General features: G+C 50.9%; 1 protein-coding gene across 8 annotated transcripts in view; it reads left to right on the plus strand.

Annotated features, from left to right (window-relative positions):
- Positions 1-23355, plus strand: part of Ripor2 (RHO family interacting cell polarization regulator 2) — a 177064-nt gene that overhangs the window by 79997 nt on the left and 73712 nt on the right. The window contains exon 1 of one of the 8 annotated variants that reach the window (XM_046452516.2): positions 19032-19216. The exons of the other annotated variants lie outside the window; for them this stretch is intronic. The gene's annotated coding sequence lies outside the window, so the exon portion shown is untranslated. Of the gene's footprint in view, positions 1-19031; positions 19217-23355 lie in introns of those variants that run through there. 8 annotated transcript variants of the gene reach the window in all.

The following is a 23355-nucleotide window of genomic DNA, read 5'->3' on the forward strand; positions in this document are numbered from 1 at the left end:
CCCAGTATTTATTTCTCTCTCTCTCTCTCTCTCTCTCTCTCACACACACACACACACACACACACACACAGCCCTCAGTTTGCTTTCTAAACACCACCAATGTCATTATGTCATTTAGAAATAGTTACTCTTGGGTAGCTGTGATCTTTCTTGGGAGCTGATTGATTTGATTATCAGGGTATTCAAACAACAGTAATTAGATTGAGAGGCTCTTTTCCCTTGGCTGCCTCAAACTTGTCAAATTCAAGGGCTTTTATCTGTTTCGGCACTGTGTGGTCCTGACAGCCAGCCTGGTGAACCTTAGAAGTAGCCGGACGAGTGATCGTGGTGACCATGGAGAGGGTGGAGACTGAAGAGAGAACACAGGGCCACACACAGGGGAGCCCTGAGCCAGCTCAGAGCTAGCAGAATTCATGTGGGGAGGAAACCTCTCCAGGCTCTGGTCGGTCAGCGTCTCCCTGCTGAATTTACTCCTGAGCGCAAGTTAGAGCTGCAGTGGCCTCTTGGGAAGGCCAGACCTCGCTGCCTCCACCTGCAGCCTGCTCAGGGATCTGCTGTCCCAGGCCATGATCAGCGCACAAGACACATGTGCAAAGAGCACAGCAGAGGTACAAAGTCTTCTCTGGCACTTGTTCCCTGCCTGTTAGGATCTCCTTCATGGCCACGTGGAACTGCGCCTTTTAATGTGCCCTGGGGCTGGCTCAGCACACCGCAGCAGAGCAGAATGCTCCCTGCACGCTGGGTAACAGTGTCCGGGAAAGTCAGTTCCTCTCCCCAGCAAAGGCAGAGCCTCCAGGTAGACATGAGGGGCAAGGGGAAGTCCACTGGACCACGGGCTGCTGGCAGCTCTTGAAGAGACCCGCAGGGGGGCTGGGACAAGGCCACCCACTGGAACCAGCCCCTCATCTTTCCCCAGGCTGCCCGTCAGACTCTTCCTCTTTCAAAGGGAACTAAGAGTGAGCAATAGGATTGCAAAATGAGTGTCAAGAAAATTATTTCTTGCAGTTAGGATACCTGCCCGCTTTTTATGGACTGTTTAGGAAACCAAGGTAGTGCTATTGTTTTTATTTGTGTTTTTATAAATAGATAAACAACTACACAATCTGTCGAAATCTGATATATTTTGATACTGCATACTGAATTACATTTGCCCCTTCCAAAATTGGAAGAAAGAGAGAGAGAGAAAAGAGATTCAGGCGTGATAGATTACGCATGCCTGTAATCTCAGCAATTCAGGAGGCTGAGGCAGGAGGATTACAAGTTCAAGGCCAGCCTTAGCAAGTTAGAGAGGCCCTGAGCAACTGAGTGTGAGACCCTGTCTCAAAATAAAGAATAAAAAAGGGCTGGGGATGTGGCTCCGTGGTTAAGTGCACCTGGGCTCAATTCCCCCCAAAAAGTAGGAGGCAACGAAGGAAGGAAGGAACTTTAGTCGGTTATTTCACTGCTGTGGTTAAAGGATCTGATCAGAGCAACTGGAGAGGAGGAAGAGTTTATTTGAGGGCTCAGAGTTTCAGAGGTCTTAGTCCAGAGAAGGCCGACTCCATTCCTTTGGGCTCGAGGTGAGGCTGAACATCATGGTGGAGGAGTGTGGCAGAGGGAAGCAGCTGACATCACCAGGAAGCAGAGAGACGCCAGCTCCAGGTACAAATGTTCACACCCAAGCCACGCCCCCAGTGAATCACCTCCTCCAGCCACACCCCCCCTGCCGCCAGCCACCACTCAGTGACTCCCATCAGGGGTTACTTCACTGGCTGGGTTAAGGCAGTCAACCATTTCTCCTCTGAACCTTCTTGCATTGTCTCGTTCGTGAGTTTTGGGGGAACACCACATATCCAAGCCATAACAGAAGGAAAATTAAAATATAGGTATAAAACCAGTAAATTGTGCAAGTGTAGATTGGTTGTCAACACCTTCATGGAAAAAGTAAGAGAAATAGAACATGAAAGTGTAGGAGCCTTGGGTAGAAAATGTTGGAGCTGTCTGTTTGATCATGCTACATTTCATATCACGTGAACAAATACCATCGTGGTTACTTAACTATGTCAAATCTTTCTCAAGGAATATCTGGGGTCCCAAGTGGACTCAAGTAATGGCACTGGAGAAAAGATAGGGCGAGGTTGTCCTAGTTTCTTGGGCTGAAAAGGATTGATTATTCTTTGCTTTCACGACTGGCCAAGATTGATGGGTGCATCTCCACCCTGGGGCTCCTGGATACCCTCTGGCGCAAGCCTTTCCGGCTGTGTCCCGGGATCCATAGCACACAGGCCTCCCCACAGTAATTCTTGCCTGCCTGACCGCAGTTTTGGATTACTAAAAAACAGCCTCTTCCCATAGATGTCTAAGAAGCTTCCTTTGGCTGGTGCCAAAGTACTGGTGTCACCTCAGGGACACACGCTAAAATAGCACATGGCCCAACAGCTATGCAGGCTGTCTGCCTCGCCATCAATCCACCCTCTGACTGATGGTCTCAGTGACCTCAGAGCCATCTATGCAGATGAGTGCAGTGCTGAAAGGGGCCCCACAGCACAGGCAACGCATCTTAAATGTTTGCTTTAGTATCTCCACCAGCAGCCAGCAAAGTCTTAGCTGTTTAGGCATAGTGAAGGTGTGCTCAGGTGTGTCTTCTATAGGATTTGACCTGAAAACTTACAGTCTGTGCAAACTCATTGTACACGTGATAATCTCTTAAAAAGAAAGATGGGAAAAGAACCGTGAAAGTGTTGTAACAACGTTGAATAAATGGGGAAGACTATCTTCCTTTCCTCGATAGAGCCATATCACTTACTCAAGCCAACACATCCGTTGAAGAGAGGCCACCTGTCCAGTCAACCAGGCCACGGTGTCTCCGTGAGCTTAGCAGGTGCCAGCTTGTTCAGCTTCTCATTTATTTTTAAATGGCTGAATTTTGCCCATGGACTGTTTGCCAAAAGCTGTGATGGTCAATTAAGATGCTTCATATTGTTTGACTCTAGAGTGATTCTAAAGGAGGAAAAGGTCTTAGTTGAGCCAAATTAAAATGACCATTTCAAGAACCAAAAAGAAAGCAGGACAATTGGACAGGAAGAGAAAACAAATTAGGGCAGTCCTATCAAGTCAAAACGAAAGAGAAAATGGACCCCAAACCGGGGCGCAGGTGGGACCTGAACACTCACATATTTCCCCACGGGCAGTGGGCTCCAGGCTCACCCTGTGCTGTTCCCTGGGGATCTGGGGGCCCCAAGGCAGCTGTGCACCTGGGAGGAAAGAAGGCTGAGTGGAGAACCTAAGCTCTATCCAAGCCAATTTGCCCCGAGTTCACACAGCTGAGCACCTCTTGCTGTGTGGTGTAGACAGAGCACATCCCACCAATCATCTGGGGCCTCTTGTCATGAAAACAACAAGCTACTCCTTCATGTTTCTCTGTTTTTAAGAGAAAGGTTTGACCCATGCTGGGATAACAACTGGAAGGCAGAGATAAGGAGCCAGGTGTGGTGGCGCCTGCCTGTAATCCCAGTGACTCGGGAGGCTGAGGCAGGAGGGTCACAAGAGCAAGGTCAGCCTCAGCAACTTAAGGAAACAGTGTCTCAAAATAAAAAAAAAAATAGAAGAGGCTGGGGGGGGGGGGGGGGGTTAAGCACCCGATTCCATCCCCAGTCTCATGAAGAAGGAAAACTGGCAGTGATGATGTCCAGTGTACGGCACCAGGTGTATGTGTGTATTTGTTATCCTCACTCCTGCACAGGTGAACTCTATGTCTGGAACTTTTCATGCCTCAACTTAACGAATGCTTCAGACAGAGGACAATTAACCCATTAAGTCCCATGTTTTTAGTTCTGCAGATATCTCAATGAAATTGACATGGGTGCACAGAAGTAGGTTGGAAATCACACTGTAAACCTTATTATGTAACATCATTAATAATAACAATGGATATTATTGCTAATCACTTATCTGTAACTTTTATCAAAAGAATAGAACTCTATAAGCATAAACGTTTATTTCAAAGTTACTATAAATAGTATATTTGTGGCTGAATTTAATTGTTCATGGGTGTCCCAGGGGGGATGATGGGACATAGCAGCTCAAGGAGACTAAAAGTGAGGCAACCCTGGGCTCCTAGGGAGGGCAGTGTGTCTGTTTCTCCAACTGACGGAAGAGAAAACATATCAACTTTGTAAAGATTTGCAGTCATAGAGAACCTAGCGAGCAGAGAAAAAATCCTGCAGGTCTTCATGTTCTGCACGGCTTCCCTCCCGTCTGGACTGTTGGGAGCTGAGCGCGGCCATGATTGCACCCTGGGACTCGGCTCCCACGGGGAGGACGCTTCTTCTGCAAGACTCTGTTGTACATCATTTATCAGAGCTAGAAGTCATGAGCTAGACACAAGGAGAGAAGGATCTGTCTTTCAGATCGCAAGCCGTCAGCTGGCTGAGCTGTTGGACTCAGCTTTTTATTCTCTGGAATTTCGCCTCCAGAAAGCCCTGAGAGGGAATAAGTACGGAGACACTTCCTATGGTGCCGTCTTTTCCTTCGGTTGATAACAGCATGGGGTACCTGTAGAGTGGCATTTAGGAAAATATGCCAGAGACGCAGTATGCAGGTGCTTTGTGGAAGGTGCTTTTTATTCCCTGAAGCTAGCTTATGTGACTGAAACCTGGGAAACGGGCTCTTCTCCTCAAGTCCTGGCCCACATGCCGTGGGTCTCCATTAACATCTCTCAAAACCAAAAACCATCAAAACTTAAAATCCCACCATGAAGTCTGATAAAAAGCCCCTCTAGAAAGCACCGCTGCTCTGAGTGACAGGCACACTGCCACTGGGGCTTGTATCGTGTGCTCCCTCTGCCAGGGGGTTTCCAGAGCAGGGCCAGGCACCTTCTCCAACCTGCTGCTATACCAAGTACTTTACATACAGAAACTCTGACGCTACGCTACTCTTCAATCTTTGATTTTTACTATTCAGAGTTCAAACTGTGGGAAAGTAGCAATATGCTACAGAGTAAGTAAAGTATTTGAATTCAAACTATCAAGTTCGACTTACTAGTTGTTTGATCTTAGTCAAATTATCTAACCCTTCAGAAACTTCAATTCCTCCTTCCACATGGGGATTACAATACTGATGGTGGTGATGGTGGTAATAATGATATTGGGTGAAGATGTGATGGTGGTGGTGGTGATGGGGATGGGATGATGATGGTTATGGTGCTGATGGTGGTGATGGTGTAAGTGATGGTGATGGTGGTAGTGGTGATGATGACGGTGGTGGTGTTGGTAGTGTTGGTGATGGTTTTGATGATAGAGGTATTGATAGTGATGATGGTAGAAATGATGATGATGGTGATGGGGATAATAGTGATGGTGTTGGTGATCTCGATGATGCTGGGAATGATGAAGGTGGTGATGGTGTTGGTGAGGATGATAGTGGTAATAATGGTGATGGTGGTAGTGCTGGTGATGGTGATGGTGATGATAGTGATGATAATAATAATGATGGTGTTTGTCCCTTTAAAAAATAACTGAGGTTAAGGGAGATAATGCATGAGACAAATGAAAGTCATTCAGGGCTCACTACATAGATGTCAACTATTATTCCACTGTGATTTTCTCAGTTGTCCCAGCTTCCCAAGTCTATACAGTTCCCCTCTTCTACTCCTGGTTTTTGTCACAAACAGGGACAAGTTGGCTTAATCAAAGACACGGCAGATTAGAGCAAGGCTGTTGAGACTGCCCCCTTTCCCAGGGCTATAGAGATGCCTCTGGCTCCTGGACAGCAAGCCTGGCTGCCCCTGATTCCTCACCATGTGACCCAGGCAGGGCTCAGAATAAACTCCCTGCTTGGCACAGACGCAGGGCACAATGTCTTCCCCACTTTCTCTCGCTGTCACCAATCTGCTCTCCCTTTGAAAATGCTTGGGTATTGAAGAGCAAAAGACACGATGGCAGTTTTTGGCGGAGAGGGGCCTGTTGCTTGGTCCGTAAGTGCTGGAGGTGAAGGTCCTTCTTAACAGTATCTCTAGCCATAGCCGGGACCTGTTCCCTGGGTGAGCTTTTACTGTGGTGAACTCATCCCCGTTACTGCCGACCTCTTCTCCGCTTTCCAGAGCTCTTTCAGGAATGTGAGCTGAAGAAGGCTGACCTTTCCACTTGTGCTAAGCATTTCTGATTTGTAGGCATCACCACTGAAGACTTTGATTATATATGTATACACGTATATATCCACACGCACACACATACACATTCATATTACTGCATCATCTTGGGACAGTAACTAAGATTTTAAATGAAACCTCTATAATTTCCCCTTTGGAGGCACTCTGTGTTCATTTTTACTTCCATTTCTCTTTAAATATTTCCAATGGTAAATAACGATGACCGTCTGCTTACATGCATTACGTGCATTTGCATGTGAAGATGCTCATGGCACATGAATGTACAGGAGGACAAACACTAGCCCCTGGTGCTCAGTCCACCACTACAGAGGCAAGAGAGCAGGTGCGTAGAATCAGCCCTGGGGGAACTGACCATTCACTGAGCCCTGTTCTGACCAGGGCTCACCACTGGCCAGTGAGGTTAGCAATGACCCCAGCTGTAGCAGGGCCGACCAGGAATGGACCACCCGACCTTCCTACGGCGAGGAAGACTGTGGGTGGTGGGTCAGAAGCTTCCTCTTCCATTTGTGAAGACACAGCACATCTTGTCATTTACAAAAGCATCACAATGCAGAGGACAGAGAACCCCTGCATCTTCCTAACATTGATGATAAGCCCAGAAAGACCGTGGCGAATGCCTTCAGAACCCGCGCTCGTGGGTTGGACTGCCAAAGCAAGCCAGAGGCTCTCTGCCTGCTCTTGTTCCAGGCTGACAAGCCACCACCTGCAGGCCAAGTGCAGCCCGCAGCAAGAGAGTGGTCTTCACAGATGAACATCTGCAATTGATTCCATGTAAGGTACAAATTTTGAATCTCAGTTAAGGAAAATTAATTGAAAATTAATTGAAGAAGTCTCTCAAAGATAAAGAATTCCATTCTTCTCTTTAGTACACCATTGTTACCCAAAAAGTACTCAATTATTATACTTTAAACTTTGTCAATAAAAAAATGTGAAATTTTGCTTTTTTCCCCTTGTTATGAGTATCTACGTAATTTCCTCATTTTTACCTCTCGGCCCACAAATCCTAAAATATCTCTTACCTGGCTGTTTAGACAGAAGGCCTTTGTGTGGGCTAGGAGCGTCTTCTCCTTATTAAGTCTCTAGCTGGGAAGGGACTTACCCCCTCATGGTTATGTTGAAACTCTTAAAGACAATTCATAGCATCCTATTACATAATAATGTAACAGAAGTTGGAAGGGTGACAAAAATAAGGGGTGCTACACAGTGTGCGCTGGCTGCAGAGGGGGTGGTATCATGCACAGGGTGAAGGAGGACGAGGTAAATGGCCAAATATCTGTCTCCAAGCCCAACAGTAAATAAGGCGAAAGAAGAGAGCTCACAGCAAGTGTCCAGGGGCCTCCCACTTACTCCCCTGCACCACTGCAAGGGACCTCTCTCCCCGGAGACTCTAGGGCTCCCTGGTCTGTGAGATCTGAAGCCCTCTGACCTACTCATAGAGAACGACTGATCCGCAAGCAGGACCCAAGACGGTCTTCGGGGCTTTCCCACACACGCAAGTCCCCTAGTTGACAAGGAGCGTGGTGCAGGCCTCCGAGGACATCTCCCAAAACACCACAGATGGGAAGTGCATTACCTTGACGTTAGAAGATTACATGGGATTAGTGGAGTTTTGATCTTCCCAAACCAGTGCTGGCTCTTGCCCACTGCCCCAAGTCTGTAAGGCAGACCAGCATGAGTGTGCTCTGCCTGCATGTTAATTTGAGAACAAGGAAGCCTTTTCAAAAGAGACGCGACAGGAGAGAGCTAAAAGCACTGCCACACACACCCATGCACATTCAGCAGGGGCCACTCGGCTCCTGGTTGCTAAGCATTAGAAGAAGTAGGAATGTTTAGCTGTTAGGCATCTCTGAGCAGCTCTGGCTGGCTGTAGGGGGAAGTCACTCTTTCTACCACTGTTGGTGGGAATGTAAATCAGTGGTGAGTTAGTCAGCCTTTTATCTCTGTGATCAAAACACCTGACACAAACAACTTAGAGAGGCAAGTTTATGTTGGCTCCTGGTCTCAGAGGTTCAGTCCGTGGTTGGCTGGCTCCATTGCTTTGGGCCTGAGGCAAAGCAGAACATCATGGCAGAGGGTGCGGCAGAGCAGAGCTACTCGGCTCAGGGCAGCCAGGAAGCAGAGACTGAAAGAGAGCGGAAGGGCACAGGGACAAGATCTAATCCCCAAGGACACACTCCCTGGGACTTACTTCCTCCAATCAGGCCTCACCTGCCTACAGTGAGTTCATTCAAATGATTAATTCATCAAATGGATCAATCCACTGATGAGGTCAGAGCCCTGATCCAATCATCACCTAAAAGTCCCACCTCTGAACGTGGCTACACTGGGAACAGGCATTCAACACACGAGACTGTGGGGGACGTTCTGGATCCAAACTGTAACAGGTGGTGATGTAAAATTGGGTGCCATTGCTATGGAAAATAGTATGGCAATTCTTCAAAACATTAAAAATAGCATTACCAAAAGATCCAGATTCCAGTCTGGGAATATACCCAAAGAAATTGAAAGCAGGGTCTTGAAAAGGTATGTGTACGCTGTATTTGAGTGTTATGGACAACGGCCAAGTGGTGCAAGCAGCTTAAGTATCCCTTGAGGGAGAAGGCACATGTAAACTGTGGCACATACACACACAGAGAACTCTTCAGCTCTAAGGAGTGAGACTCTGACACCTGCTACAACATGGGTGAATCTTAAGGACATTGTGCTAAGCATATTCAGTCTCAAAAAAGACAAATACTTTACAATGTCACTTGTATGAGGTACCTAAAGTCATCATTGAGACAATAACTGGATGGCAGTTGCCTGGGGCAGAGAAGAGGATGGATGACTTTAATAAGCATAGAGTTTCGTTTTACAAAATGAAAGAGATTGCAGAACAAGGGGAATATACTTTTCACTATTAATTCAGGGTACACTTGCAAATGGCTAAGATGCTAAATTTTATGTTATGTGTATTTTACCACAACACACACACACACACAAATGTATGTATCTCCTCACTTAAAAAAAAATAGTTCAGGATGGGTATACCAAAATACAAGGCGATTTCTAAAAGTCTGCAGAGCCATTGCTTTCCTTTAAACCACGTATACTCCACAGGAGTGAACCAAATTGCCACAAAAGATAGAAGAGATTCTCAGAAGCTGATCTAGACCAAGCCAAGGCTGGATTTATCTAACTCAATCTTAGAAAGACCTTTCTTCCTCACAGCGTGTGTAGCCTGATATGGGATGCCTTCTAGCACTTCTGTCTCCTTGGGAATCCTCTGCAGGGTCTCTGCATGAGTACGTCAAGATCAGCACGAACCAAGCTCCTCTGGAGGATGGCTTGGGTGAAAGAGGTGGCTCACTTGGGAGTTTATGAGCTACACCAGGATATAAGATTGATTTCTTTGGTCTTTGAAAGAGTACTGTTAAAGTCTGCCATGAGCTAGGTTCAGTCCTGTTCTGGCTCTCAGCGGTGACTTCAGGAAAGGCCCAGCCCCTGTGAAGTGACACTCCATTGTACTGAAGGGAGGTGGACAGGCACCCCTGCAGAAACATGACATGTGACAGGTGACGCGTGCAGTGGTGGTGCAGGAAGGCTGTGCTGAGTGCCCGGAGGCTGCGGGGCAGTGGAGGCCAACCTGTGGGCGTGGGCAGGAGGCTGTTTCAGGAACAGCAAGGAGACCAGTAGCCGAGCACAGGGGGAACAGAGCCGGGGGCAAGGAGATGAGACTCCAGGAGGTTTGGGGGTTCCAGCTCCTGCAAAGCCCTGTAAGAGTGTTTCTTCTCTGCATAACTCAGGGAGCCACCGGCCAAGGCCTACCAAAGAGGGCGTCGTCTGGCTTGACTTACAAAAGGGTCCTTCCACCCGTGGGAATGGGGATATGCCTTTCACTACTAAATGGTACGCTTACAAATGGCCAAAATGCTAAACCTTATGTGTATTTTACCACAACAGCACACACACATACAGATGTATGTATCTCCTCGCTTTAAAAAAGTCGTCGATTTTTAAAGTGGAGACAGGACAAAGGAAGCAGGAGCAGAGGCTGCTTAAAGGACTTGGAATATCCAGGGGAGGAGCTGGTGGGAGCCTGCCGGGCCTGGCGCTGGGGCGTCCAGGGGCACGTGGCACCTGAGAGGAAGAGGGCCATTAGCCGGGAGGCTTCGCCCGGGAGGGGAACCTCGCTCTTTCCTGGGATGAGGAAAGCTGTGGAGGAGCAGGCGGGGCTGAGCAGGGCTGCTGTGGAGGGGGAGCAGGAGTCCAGCTGGGGACAGTCAAGTGTCTAGTGGGTGACTTTGTGAAGACCCCTCTACGTGCTCACATCCGCTGAAGCAGCACAGACAGGTGAAGATCCCCCACAGACCCTTCTCCAGCCTGGGGAACAGGGCAGCAGGACCCACCTGGACTAGTCCCAGACCCTGCAATGCAACTGCTCCGGGTCAACCACTGGGCCACGGGGAGGGCTGGGCGGCCTGGGCAGGCTCCTGGGTGAGTGGCTGAGGGTGAGAGCGTGGCGTCCTCCGCAGCAGGCCTGTGGCAGGTGACCTCTCCACTTGTTCTCCTGCACTGGGTGCTGTGCTCTCAGGGTCAAAGCCTAGCCCTCTGCCTCCAGGCTGTGGCTCATAGACTCAGGAGAACCCCTCCTCCTCCCCCTTCCCCTTCCCCCAGGAGCGTTCGCGGCCTCCCTGGCCACACGTCCAGAGCAGCCAACAGCAGTACAGCTCATTCACTAGAGTTTCACTCCAATCTTTCAAGTTCAATCACTTCTTTATTCTAATCTTAGAGAAAGTTGCTCTTCTTCCTGTAAGACTGTCCTTTTGCCCTCAAAACACAAAGGTTAACCCACCACTGAAGGAGCCAGCCCAATGTTTGCATGGCACTGGGCACTTGAGCCGAATGGCGTACCTACCACCAGCAAGAGGCAAGTGTGTTCCGAGTGCTGAAGAGGCCAGCTGTCTGTGAGTGAGCGCTGAGCACAGGGGCGCCCGGCCCGCAGCTGTTGAACTTGGATTTCTCTGTGGATGTGGCGCCCAGAGACAGACCCACGTCTGCTTGCTCTTCTGGACCCTGTCCCTGGGGTGTGCTAATGCTGACTGGGCATCGTGTGCTCAGGGCTCAGTGAACAGAGGTGTTCACATTTATCTTTCTCATGAAGCCCCTCGAGGCTCCTTGGGGGTGTCAACAGGGGAAAAGGTTAAAGCAGAGACATCATCCCTGGTCTCGCCCCAGCCCACATCCAGCTGTCCAGCTGTCCCTGCGGCTGCTAATGAAAACCCGGCTGGGGTCCACTAAGACATTTAATACGGGATTGCTTGGAGAAGCCACTGACTGCACGATTTGCTTAAACCAAAGCACCTGGATTTGTTACCATCGCTGTGAGACTCTCACCTCCAGCAGCCTTCGCGCGAATGACCTATTTTGAACGTGACAGCGGATTACACTTCAGCGGCGTGAATAATTCATTAGGTGCCAGAGCGCTGTGGATGCCGAGATAGTACAGCAGCCTCACTCGCCTGGCTAATCATGGAGGATGACAGCGCTCTGTCCTGTTGCCACAACTCCTGTCCTCAGCTGCCAGGGATGTGGAGTGTGTGGGGACAGAGGGCAGAAGAGGGGAAAGGCCACAGCATCTGGCTCCGGCTCCCACCAAAAAGGTTGCGTGGGCCCAGCAAGCTGTGGGCCAGAGTCAGGCTCCTACTTCCCACTCTCCAAGGGAAACTCTGCGGGGCCTGGGGATGGACCTTGGATCCAGGATCCAGATTCTGCATAAAATGAATGCCAGCTGCGAAAGGGACTTGGGAGGGAAGAGGCCTCAGATGCTGGGGCTACCTAGGATGTCCAGTGGGCTCCGAGCCACCCAGAGCCTGCTGGACTCAGAGCCCAGAGCAGGGAGAGAGCTGCTGGGGGAGGTCAGCGCACAGCCAGGAGGACCTCCTTCCCGGCTCCCAAGTGGGCTCCCTGCGTGCCCTGTGCCTCCAGACTCTCGGTAGCTCTCTGGCCTTGCTTCTGTAGTAACAAAAACTCATTTAACCCCCATGAGACCTCAGTTCCAGATGCAAATCGCACTCCAAATAAAGTCCCACAGATGGTGAAGATTAAACACCAGTGACAAAGCTCTAAGACACAGCTACTGGGTCTCTAATTCCTCCTCAAGACACCTCCTGAAGCCACCTCCTCAGCTCATGAAGGGGAAGGAACTGGCCTTTGGAACTATCTCTGCAAATTCAGGGGCCGGGAGAGGGAGATGGTGTAGAACAACATCCCTGGCCTAAAATGGAAGGAGGAATGAATATCAAATTATAGGAGGCCCATGAATAACAAAATATTTTTAAAGTATGAGTGGATAAAAGCAGACTTTTTTAAAAAAAAAATCATCATCCTTTTAAAAAATTTTAAGTAACAAATGCATTTTAGCTGCTCTCGGATAAGACCTCCTGGGGGACGGCCAGTGCAGGGGACATTCCTGATCTCTTAGAGCCCCATCCTGGAAAGCAGTGAGGAGCTGGGTTGGCTGATTGTGGTCACCCTCTCAGGCCAGCCACAGAATTAGAAGGAACAGGGCGTCTCATACTTTCAGCTGACTGCCTGGCTGGAGACATATCCAGGGTTGAATCGTGGTGTGTGTGTGTGTGTGTGTGTGTGTGTCCCTCAGCCCCCACCACCACGCCACACTCCAGCCCAGCCCTGAGCTTCCTCTGAGCCTTTTCCTCACAGTCCTTTCCAGCTGACTCTAGCAACCCGCTTGGCCTGCCTTGGGGCCCATCCCGGGCCATTGTGTACTGTGCCACCCAGCCTGAGACCAGCTGTCGGGTGACGGGATTCCTGGGAGTCCAGGGAGGAAGCCAGGAGCCAGAAGTACAGCATAAGAGTGGGCTGGCCAGGTTTGAAATGTTTTCAATGATCAATAGGAGATTTTTTGTTTTTTAAGAGAGAGAGAGAATTGTGTGTGTGTGTGTGTGTGTGTGTGGTGCTGGGGATTGAACCCAGGGCCTTGTGCATGGGAGGCAAGCACCCTACCAACTGAGCTACATCCCCAGCCCAAGAGAGAATTTTTTAAATATTTATTTTTCAGTTTTCGGTGGACACAACAACTTTATTTTTTTATTTTTACGTGATGCTGAGGATCGAACCCAGCACCCGCGCATGCCAGGCGAGCGCGCTACCGCTTGAGCCACATCCCCAGCCCTGATAGGTGATTTTTAATTAGTATGAATCAGGGCATTATTGAGAAACTGAGGGCTCCCTCAACTTAGAATGAGTCTGGAATGTTTTGCTTACCAAGGGGAGAGGAGGACGCAGGACAGGGCTGGCTCAGCCTCAGCACTCAGAGCCACTGCTGGACCAAAGGAAGGACAGGAAGAAGCTGCCGGAACCTGTGAGGAGAGACGGCTGTGCAGAGGGGGCCTCCGGAAGGGAACAGTCACCCTTGGTGAAGGACGCAGCCCGAGCGGACCCCACAGGGAGAAGCCGGTGGGTTCATACCCTGGCAAGCTTCTGTCCCCTGTTAGGGCCCCGTTGGCTAGACCCAGGCAACACATCAGGGCAGGGCAGCCTCTGACGTGGTCCCTGGGTGGGCTCAGGCAGACAGCAAGCTGGAGAAGGCTGGAGAAGAGACAGGAGCAGCGGACAACCTGCAAGCCAGAGGCTGCCTTGAGCCAGCTGGGACGCCAAGCAGTCACCGTGGGGAACCTGAACGTCTGTCTGACACTTTACTGTTTCCCCTGATGATGAGACAGAGGAAGGGACATTGCATAGTGAAAGTTAAGTTCCAACCTTAAGGACATTAAGGACCTGGCATTCTGCATATAGAAAACTCTGAGTTTCTACCGTTTCTACTTCTCTGTGAATTGCTTTATGCTCATACGAATACCTTATTAATACTCAATAGTAAGTATTGTTTAACCAATAATGCTTATCGGTTAAATGCAAGCTGTGTACTTTCAGCCTTAGGCATTCAGAATGATAAAGATTCTCAAATTAACGTTTTGCCAACATTTTTGTCAGTCTAAATCACTGGTTCTTAAAAAAATGTGGTCTGAGGACCCCTGAGGTTTCCCAAGACCCTTTCAGGAGTCCCCAACCTCCTCAGAATTTTTTAAAGTCTAAAATGGTCTTGGAACCAAATGTTTGAAAATGACTGCTCTAGACTATGTTATTGTATGAACAGGTGTTGAGGCCAAAACAACTGGAACCACGGGTCTAGGTTACGTTATTGCAGAAAATGGCCTCTGTGTGAAATATAACAATAGTGTAAGAAACCTGGAGGGCAGGGCTCGGAGGGAAGGAGGCTGTGCTACGCTCAGAGCAGATTTAATTTCCCATCTGCTTACTTCTGTCTGTGCAGCCTGCCGGGCACCAGGTGTGGAAGCGAGAAGCAGGTGGAGGTGGGGTTCAGGATTGGGGTGATTGGTCAGAGCACCTGGGCCTGACGTCAGCACCCTGAGTCATTCATTCCTGGGACACACTAACATGCCGATGGTGGCAAGCAAGCTTCCACCGTGCAAGCAGATGTGTAAGGTGATGGTGAGGCAGCCGCCCGAGGGGTCTCTGCCCCAGGACGCGCCACAGTCATAGACACAGGGGCAGGACCAGGTGAGTCTCACGCTCAGCATGAGCAAGCCCCAGCTGTTGCCCCCCAGGGGGAAACACGCTTCTGTGGGTGCTGCTTGGATGCCAATAAATGCAGGCTTGTGATGCCATTTTCCAGGGGAGATGGTGACGGAGGCCAGCAGGGGGCCAGCAGGGGCAGCGGGAGCTCACATTCCTCATTTAGTGCTATTCATTGGCCACCTCTGTGTTCCGCGTGGCACGTGGCTCCTGTGTGGAGGAGTCTGTGACCTCGTGAGGAGTGTGCCCCTTCTCCACAGAAGGCAGGTGTGTGCTTAGGGCTGTGTTCTGGAGACGGAGGGCTCAAAGGGTGACCGTGTCATGTCATGAGGGAGGCCAGGTAGGATCCTTGGAGAAGAACCTAGAGGCAGCAGAGAAGGTGATTGGAAAAGACTCAGCAGAGGAGGAAGACTCCAGGAAGTAGGAAGGCTTGAGCAAAAACAAAAAGCAGGAAATGTCAAACGTTGGAGCAACAGGCCGCTGGGCCATCGCTGTCTAGATCTTCCTGTGACACGTGAGGACACAGAGGCCCAAAAAAGCTGAGATTTGCCAAGTTCTCCATTGACAACTAAAATAGAACTGAAGCATCTCTGCCCTAAGTCCAGGACCCTTTCTAGGGCTGTCCCCTGCGTGGGTGGCTGGCAGCAGGGTGGCACACAGCCAGAAGGTTTCCAGAACCTCACTGCAGAGCCGGTGGGGCTGGACGCCTCTCGGGGCTTTATGTAGACCACTGTTTCCGAAGCACATTCGGAGATGACTGTCCAGCACTGCCGTGGTCTTGATGGAAGGATGCGAGGTGACCTGAAAACCTGCATTTGAGACTCTTCCCCAGAGTGATGCTCATGCACTTCCTGAGTCAGAAAACTGAAAACAGAGAGAGGAAGAAAAACTGGTCAGAGCAACAAAGGAAGAATCAACAGATGGGGTCGAGGTGGAGGGCGGCACGGTATCAGAGCGTGAGAAAGGAGTTGGAGAGTCGTAAACTGGCGGCATTCCAAGCTGGAACTGGGCCCTGCACTTGGGTGGCCACCCTCTAAAGAAAGGTCATACGAGCAGAGGAGGAACTTCAGAGCAGGGCGTTGGATCTGCTGCCCACGTGGGCGTTGAGCCTCACAGTTGGGAAGAGACTGGGTCTCGGATGTACCTCTCACCTCCCTCCAGGACGAGTCAATGAGGCGAGAACCCACCAGCACAACAGGCACGAGGAACATTCAGGAATGTCAGTGGAGAGGGTGGTGGACAGGAACACATCTCCAAGACCTCCTGATTAAGCGGCAAGTCCACTCCCTTACAGTGTGGTCCTGGGCAGGCTCTGAGCTCTGTACTCCTCATCTGAAGTTCTCAACCAGGAAAGCAAAGTGGCTGCACCTTGGGGCCTTTCCCGCTGTCTCCTGGTGACCACTGATAGCAGAAAGAATGGTCAGGCCGGCCTGGCCGAGTCGGCTCTCCAGTCCAACACTGGTTTATAAAGGGTCTGTGCAGGGAGGTCAGCATAGGTTCAGTTATGGGAAGAGACGCTTTCCAGTGTAGCCCAAGTTCATACACTGGTTGTGAGGCCAAAAATAACTGTGGTTCCCATAGCACCGTGGCACTTCTTCTTTCATAACACACCTCACTTATTTATAACCACCTCCAGCGCCAGGCTCACAGGCACGTGGTGAGACTACTGGGCTTCCCTCTGCACCCACTGCCCTGAGCAGAGTGCCTGGTGCCTGAGCTGTTCTCAATTACTCTGGGTAATTATTGAAATAACACCTATCACTTGTACTCAGGAGTGATTCCAATGAAGACTGATACATAGAGGGGTGCCAACATGGGGGTGCATGCCTTTAATCTCAGGGACTTGGGAGGCTGAGGCAGGAGGATCTCAAGTTGGTGACTAGTTTAAGATCCTGTCTCAAAAACAAACAAAAAGAAAAAAGAAGAGAAAGAAAGAAAAGGGGGGCTAGAGATGTAGCTAACAGGTAGAGCACCACTGGGTTCAGTCCCCAGTACCACACACACACACACACAACATTCACAAGCAGCCCTCAGCAAGCTACCCCCAGCCCAAAAGGGGAAGTTGGGAGTAAGTTGTGGTGGAACATTCTAAGTTAAAAGAGCTCTAAATTTGGATTCACACCTGACCTTAAATTTTAGCTTCACTTTTGTGATTGTGAGCAAGTTATTTGCTCAGCTTCTCAGAGCATCAGCGTTACCTTTCCAACGGGACAGAAATGGAAAGGAGATGGGACAGGCTTGAGGGGGTCACTCAGCAGGGCACCGCATCTCAGCCTGCCCCGTCACCCTTCTGCCCGTCACTCCCTTAACCCTGTTCATCATGCCCAGCAGACACTGCCTGGGGAAGGCGGTGAGGGGAAGTGAGCAGAGGGGAAGTGGGCCTCCCTCCAGGGTGGGGATCAGCTCCGCACCCCGCACCCCCCCAGGTGTCCTGTGGAGCCTGTTAGCGGTAGCTCTTCACGCTCTCCCCAGACCCCACTGTGGCTGTGTGATTGCAGTGACGAGTGGCGCCGTCAGACTGTACACCATGCAAGGTGGGAAGAAAGGAACCAGAGCCCTGGTGGCTGCAGCTGGGGAGGAGAGGGCCTATGTGCTGCCGGAGGCTGGAGAGGACCCCGGCCTGGCCGGCAATGGGATGCAGGGTGGGATTTCTTCTGCAGTCCAAGTAGGCAATGAAGGCGGGGCTTTAAGCGGAGAGTGACCACAATACAGTTTCTATTTTTAAAGGTCACTCTTTCTACTGCTGCATAATAAATTGCCACAAAGTTAACATCTAAAACAACACACGTTTATTATCCCACAGTTTCTGTGGGTCAGGAATACAAGCATGGCTTAACTGTGACTTCTGAAGAATGGGGGACATGACGGTAGGGCCACCACAGCCTGGCCACCACAGCCTGGGTACTGTACGCAGGTTCCTAAACCTGTTCTTTTTTTTTTTTTATGTGCATATAAAGTTGATTAAACTTTAGATTTCAACTTGGACAAGTCTCTTGAACCTTGGTTTCCCCATCTATAAATGGGGATAACAATTCCTACTGCAGGATTATACTCAGAAGTCAATGGCACAGTGCTGTAAAGTAAGATGGTCAGAACTCTGTAGTGTTCAGTTGAAGTCAACCAAACTCACTGGTGACTTGACTCTCGTGTATTGACCAGAAGACCAACAATGAGCACTTATGAAGAACCACTTGCCAGGCACATGGGTTCGTGTCATGTGCTCCATCCATTTTCTCCTCTAAGGGAAGGTCTACACGGGAACGTTCAGTACTGTTGACCCAGTGAGTGGGTCATTGGAAAATGCAGCTGTAATGAAGGGCTGGACTGTCACCATTGCCGTCTAAGGCACAGGTGTGGTGACCAGTGGGGGCTTGTGGTTGTTGGTGCAGGTCTTAGGCACACCCTGCTCCTCTTGTGCCTTGAAAGGCTGAGGGCACGTGCAATGACTAGGCTGAGGTTTGGCTGCTTCCTTCGAGTTCTCCTTTACCACTGAGTGGAACTTGACACTCTCTTAGGAACAGCTGCTAAGCTCACTGATTCTAACTAATGCCCTCCCAAAGTGCCTCCCTGGGGTGGGGAGGGGTGGTGCATTTGTGGGTACAGCTCTAGTTAATATGTTGTAAAGGCACAATTTGTTCAACAGGGTGTTTTTGCAGACGAGGAAACCGAGGCCTGCCAGGGAGTTCCTATTGCGGGATGGAGGTGGAGTCAGACCCGGTCTCTGAGCTCTGTTTATGACCTGCTTTTGCCAAGCAGACCCAGTTTCCTAAGGGAAATCTTTATGTATGCTTCATATCCACCCAGACAAAATTTAAAAAAACAATTTTCACCCCATGATAATTAGATACCTGTCCACACAGGCCCCGTGGAGTCCCGGTACGGTAACCCCAGCCCTCTCCCGGGGGCTTTCGGAGCAACCTCGGGAGCCCGAGCCCAGCCGACTTCGCGGCCCGCCCTCCCCCTCGTTTTCGCCACCCGGCCTCCTTAGATCCCGTCGCTGCCCTGGGGCCTCCCTTGACCCCGTCGCCGCCTGGGCTGGTTTCCCTCCCGCCCGCTCCCGAGCGCTCCGTCCTGCAGGCCGCTCCAGGATCGCTCCGCCTGCGAGCGCACCGAGCCCGCAGCGCGGCGACCGGCTGGAGCGGGGCCGAGGCACAGTCCCGGAGTAGCTAGCTGTCAGGCAGCTGTCCCCGCCGCGTCTCCGCCCCCACCAGTGACGCCACGGCCCCGCCCGCGCCCCGCCCCGCGCTCCGCCCGCCGCGCCCCCGCTCCGCCCCGCAACTTCGCCCCGGGCAGCGACGCCGGGACAGCAGCTCGGGGACAAGGCTGTCACCGCGGCCCTTCCCTTCCACCCGCGTGAGCAGCTCAGGCTGCCCGCACCGCAGCGCGCCGGCAGCCGGCATTGTGTGGGTGCAGCGGGTGACGTGCCCGGAGCCCGAGGGTCGGCCTGTCATGACAAGGAGCGTTCGTCGTTAGGTAGGCGCACGGTTTCGTTTGTTCTTTTTGCTTCCGATTTGGTGGGGAGGGGCGTCCTCGACAGGAACGAGCGCGGCATGTTAAGAAGCGTGTGGACCCGGGCGTCCTAGGTGTCCGCCACCCCGGCGGGTTCGGGCATCTGATGCCCTCCGGGGAGAGAAGGGAAGTTGCTGAGCGAAAGGGGCACACGCACTTTTTGCAGGCAGAACAGAAGGGTGCCCTGGAGAGAGGAGGAACGGGCCAAGAAGGTCAGAGGAGCCGGCGGCAGCGCCCGGGCGGGAGCATTTCTGGGGCCGGGAAACGCTGGACTGGACGTGGCTGGAGGTGGGGAGGGGTGCTTGAGCGCCGGCGGATGGGGGTCTGGGTGGCCCCTGGTTTAGGGAACGACTTCTGGCACTCTGTGTCAATGGAGAATCCAGCTCAGGGTAGGATCACCGTCCCCAGGGTCCTCACTTGTCCTCAGGCTGACCAGTTGAGCTTGACTATGAACCGGCCCCTTCCTCTGAATTCCAGATCTGACAGGTGGGGTGGGTGGGATGATGAGAACCGGGGAGAGGGACTGGAAAGGAGAAGTGGGTTGCCTGGATGTGGACCTGTGTCTGGAAGGATGGGGGAGTGGGATGCTCCTGAGGACAGGAGCCATGGGCAGGCCTCTTGGCAAGAGGGGCCCAGAAGCAAGGCATCTGCAGCCCAAGACTGTCACCTCCTGGCTCCTCCCACAGGGCAGTGGCCGTAGGTAGGACCCTTCACTTGAGAAGGAAGTGGGTGCTGTTTGAAATTCAATCAGCTGAAGCTGTGCAGGTGTTAAGGTGGCAGAAGGGCTGTGCAAAGTGACAGCTCAGGAGCAAGACAGCAAGTGGGGTGCCAAGAGAAGCTGGCTGGCTCTGTGCAGCCCGGTGGTGCCCAGTACCTGGCAGCAGAGGTGCCCGTGTGTGGTGTGAGCTTCTCCTCTGGGGAAAGTGGGGCTGGTCCTCCCTGCTCCCCACCGTCTGCCTGTGTCCGTGCCTTGGCTGCAGGTCTAGGATTGTGACTAATCATTGCCCCCATTCCCACAGAAACTGCCTGGCCCTCTCTAGGGGACTGTGCATCACCTGTGGTCAGCTGTCCATCCCATGATTACCTGACACAGTCATTTCTTCCTTTTGGTTTCATCTCAGGTTTGTGTGGTCTGAAGATATTGCAATCCCCCCCACCTGCCCCCCCCACACCCGTATTCCTATTGGCTTAATTTTCCTCTTCCTCTTGCTCTTTCAGTCTTTTTGGACCAGGCTCTGGGTCTGTCCACACACGTCTTCTAGGTCCACCACACTGTTTTACCTACTGTCACACAGTAATGTCAACCAAGGACTCCCCAGAACCAGGATCGGCACACCTAGTCTCTGGTGGTCAATCAGGAAGCAGCCAGTAGCTGCCCTCCTCCTGTAGGGACGAATTGCAGGGATGTGTCTACTTAGGGTGACAGTGGCTAGAGAAAAGGCCTCCCCTCTTCTCTCTGCCCCTCTAGCCATCCCTGGGGATCAGCCTCCTGTGCTCAGCTGCCCTTCAGTGGAGATCCTTCCAATAATGGCTTTTCCCCTGGGAGGCAATGAATTTGTCCCCAAATGTGCTGCATCTAAAAGCCTAAAAACAAACATTGGAGAATCTGTTAATAAAAATCATCCTGCAAATGTGGTTTTTCCAAAAGACTCCCAATTGGTGTTGCTTCCCTCTTCCCCTGACACGCTAATGTGCGCTTTTGCTTTGAATATTTTATCCTCGGTATGCATATAAAGATACACAAAGCTAGAGAAGAAAACTGAAAGTGCCCACCGGGGACTCGCATGGAATTCTGATTACCCAAACACAAACTCCAGAAATGGCTCCCTTTCTTTGTTATTGACGATGTTATTTCCAGCAGAGAAGGGACCTGTCCCATTTCAAGAGTGGCCTGGAGAAGTCCAGGGGACTATGGAGGAAATACTTATGTCTACAGATCTTGGTCGCTAAACTTACGTACAAATCCATGCTTAGGTATGGAAGTTCATGGAGTGGGGCCCTGCTGATGACAGCCAGTTGCCCCACACTAAACCTGAGGTCACTGCAATGGAAACATTGTTACCATAATGAACCCCCAAAGTACAGCTGCGGTAGCAGCCACATGCCCTTTCCAATTGCAACCAAGCCACTTCTGTTACACTTTGGGTGAATTCAGGGGTTATTAGTTCACCCCTCTGTCAAGGGACCCAAACACGGCCAGGGACAGCTGTGGACAGTGAACAGTATCGCTTTCCGATTTCGTCATAAATGGTGGGATCTCGCAGACAATAGGCTCTTGGGTTGAAGAGTTTGCCAGCCGGTGTTTTACTTTATAGGTCACTGCATTCAACGTGCTGGAGAAAATCAAAAGCTGTCTTGTTGTTATTCTGAAAAGAAGTCAGAAGTCTAAAGCCCGGTTCTTGCTTTCTTGGGAGGAAGTGGTGGTGGAAGCGAAAGTCCTTTCATCTGCACAGTGGGTGCTCCTCAGGGCAAGGCAGAGCTGACTTTCCAAGGGGCTTCCTGTGCCCCCGTGGCCACAAGCGGCTCCTGCTCCTTTACCAGAGTTGTTTTCTCCTGCCAAGCAGAGCTCCAAGAGCTGGGGGAGAGAGACAGCTTGTGTCTGTGGCCATTCAACCAGAAAAGAATACCAGCCAAACAGACAATGGGGGAGAGGACTGGGTGGGGGTGGGGAGAGGAGGGATGGCCCCTCCGCACTTAATTGGTTCCCAAAGGCAAACCTAGGTGTGCAGCGGTGTCACAAAGCAGTTGTCATGCAGACGCCCCGAGAGGCCACTATTAGATCTGTCTGGAAAAGGAGATGATTAGGAGTATTTCCACCCACGAGCAGCCCTTCCTCTGGCCCCCTTTCTGCCTACTTCCAAATCATATTCTCACAGGCAGTCTCGGGAAGCAACATATTCGTCACTTAAGCACAGGGAAGCCTTCCTGTGGGCTCAATGGAACCAAGTCCCTCCCCGCCTCGTGTACCTTGAATGAACCACTATGGAAGCCCGCGTGTCTCTTCCCTCTGGGTTAATGGGCCAGGTTTGGGTTTGGTTTTGTCACTGTACACTCATCCCACTTGGGCTGGAAAGGTTCCCTGAAAGTAACGCATGTTCTCCTGAGTGTGGCAGGCCACCTAGGAAAGGCCATCTGACACGTGGCTGTCTGCTGGACTGCCCTCCCTCAGAGGAAATCCAGAACGCCATAGACTTGGAGAAGTTGCTTTGGTTTACTTTTTTGTGCATTGTTTACGTGACACCAAGGAGCACTGCGTGGGGGAGAGGAATGCTTTCACACCTTCATTGCACTAATGAAACAGGAAATTAGATTTTTTTCAACAGTGAAAGAAAATAAGGTGCAATATTTCTGTGTTGTTTTCTATAAGATCAAAATGAAGTCGCAGCCGGACCAGGGAGGGACGTGTCTTAAACAAAAGGAGCGTTTTTCAGATTGTTCAGCATTCTAAAATATAATGAACCACTTAACAATCATTTTAAATCCTCGGGCGCATTTTGAGTCTAAGCCTGCACTGTTATGTAATTTAAGTGAATATCACTCTTTTTTATTTTCAGTTTAAGCATGTGTGCACTGAGCAACTATTTTGGGATCTGGTCTAAGTTAGATTCTCAATTCAATATTAATGTGTAAGATATTGATTATGCCTTCCAGGGAGTACAGTCTGACAGGGGAGAATAAGGGAGCAATGCAGGACAATGTTATGGGTGACCACAAGCCTGGTTTATCCCATGTGTGCTTTTTGTCACTAAAACAAAATACCTGACACAGGCTACTTAGGAAATAAAGGTTTATTTAGCTCACTGTTTTGGAGGCTGAAAGTCTAAGTGGCATTTTGCCGGCTTGGTGAGGGCCACCTCCTGACTCCATCACCTCAAATAGTTGGAACTCCTGCAGAAGCTAACAAGTGATTACCTCTTGGACCAGGTACAGGGAGAGACACGGGTCCCACAATCCCCTCAGAGACCAGGCCACCAATTGACCAAGGACCTCTTGGCCCCGCCTCCCAGAGGGCCCACTATCTCCTAATAGTGCCACCCTGGAGACCAAGCCTAGAATCACCAGGGACCCTGGGGAGTCGCTCATGCCACACCCAAGCCCACCAT

The sequence above is a fragment of the Marmota monax genome, unplaced genomic scaffold, assembly GCF_021218885.2.
Source record: "Marmota monax isolate L192 unplaced genomic scaffold, Marmota_monax_Labrador192_F-V1.1 WCK01_AAM20220418_F8-fsc00141, whole genome shotgun sequence".
NCBI lineage: Eukaryota > Metazoa > Chordata > Mammalia > Rodentia > Sciuridae > Marmota > Marmota monax.